The sequence below is a fragment of the Prionailurus viverrinus genome, chromosome A2, assembly GCF_022837055.1.
Source record: "Prionailurus viverrinus isolate Anna chromosome A2, UM_Priviv_1.0, whole genome shotgun sequence".
NCBI classification, from domain to species: domain Eukaryota; kingdom Metazoa; phylum Chordata; class Mammalia; order Carnivora; family Felidae; genus Prionailurus; species Prionailurus viverrinus.
Window position 1 is genome coordinate 12982516 of NC_062562.1, and position 1774 is coordinate 12984289.

Below are 1774 nucleotides of genomic sequence, written 5' to 3' on the forward strand. Positions count from 1 at the left end.
TTTCTTGTGTGTCTTTGTGAGACGCTAGCAGCCACCGGGGTCATCCCCAGCCTGAGGGTATCAGTGGGCACAGGGGGCTCTGACTCACTGGGATTTCTGTCCTTGGTGCCCACTTTGTGGCGGCTGTTGTGAGTGTGCTGAGTGGATAATGATGAGGGGGTTTCTGTACAGAATGGTCTCCCTCCTCACAACCCAATGCCTCTGTTCTGATGCACAGAGAGATCAAGTAACTTGCCTACTGTCCCACAGCAAGGGGGTGTGGTGGTGCTGGGGTTTGAGTCATGATCGTTTAGACTCCCGGCGTGTGCAATATTCCCACTCACAACTCTGTGGTGGGGGTGCCATTACGACCCTTCACAGATGGGGAAACTGAGGCTCTGACAGGTGAAGCCTCTTGTCATGGCCAGGGAGAGGAGAGGCAGGAAAGTGAACCCAGGCCAGCTTCTCTGGCACTGAGTAGTTTGAACCAGAGACAGGGCTTGGTCATTCCCCTATGTCTGTCCTCGGAAGGAATGAAGCCACTCCAGGGTCAGGGGCTTTCAAAGAATAGATTTAAAAAAATTTTTTTCCTAATGTGTTTTTTATTTATTTTTGAGAGACAGAGACAGAGCACCAGCTGGGGAGGGGCAGAGAGCGAGGGAGACACGGAATCCGAGGCAGGCTCCAGGCTCTGAGCTGTCAGCACAGAGCCCCGCGCGGGGCTCGAACTCACAAATGGTGAGATCATGACCTGAGCCAAAGTTGGATGCTTAACCGACCAACTGAGCCACCCAGGCTCCCCCAAAGAATAGATTTTTGAAACCAAAAGGACTTGTCTTGGGGGATGTTGGTCCCGGGGGAGGGGGCACCTCCTTGAAGTCCCTGAGGACACAGGGACTTTGCACCCTCAGAGGAAGTGTCCTCTGCACCCAGCACGGCTCCAGGCGTTTAATACGTGTGCAGTAAACTACAGGGGGAGGTGGGAAAGGGGTGAATGCTCAGTGTTCTATCTCGAGGCCAGCAGGGGGCGCAAGGAGGCGCCGGAGTCTCCGGGGAGCGGAAGACAAGCCCCGGAAGGCCAGCTTCCTTCTCTAGCCCAGACCCTCACACCACCTGCTCCTTACCGCTGGAGCCCTGTCTCCCTGTGGCTACATCGGTCACTTATGAAGTGCCTACTGTGCATTGGTGCCTGGGCTGGGGACACACCAGGGATCCAGCAGTTTCCAGGCCGGGAGTACGGTGCAGGGAATCCGGCAGTGATGGGGGACATACAGGGAGCTGAACGGTCAAGGCATATGAGGGGAGGCTCATTAGAGGGTAAGGCTTGGAGAAGTCTCTGTTGGCCCCATTCAATAGTTTCCGTCAGCTCTCGCCTGGACATTCTCAGTCTTACTTGGAGAACAGGGGCTTGGACGATGGGGTTTTGGGGTGACGGGGAGTTCGGAGCTGACAGCCAAGAAAGAATTCTTGAAGACATCTTTGGTGCAAAAAAGGGGATTTTATTGAACCACGGGGACAGGACCCGTGGGCAGAAAGAGCTGTACTGGGATTGTGATGGGTAACTCATTATAGACCTTCGGGTTGGGAGGGGGTCAGGGATAGAGCAAATCTCTAAGGTATTTTGGAAGCAAGGTTTCCAGGGCCTGGAGGGCCTCGGTGTTGTTTGGAAAACGTCATTTGTTACCGATTAGTAAAACCTCAGTCATGAGGCCCTTCAGATGTATATCAGAGGGCCGTATGCTTGGAGTATGATTGCCAGCATAGACTTGGGGGCTAAGGATATAGGAGGTTTGCA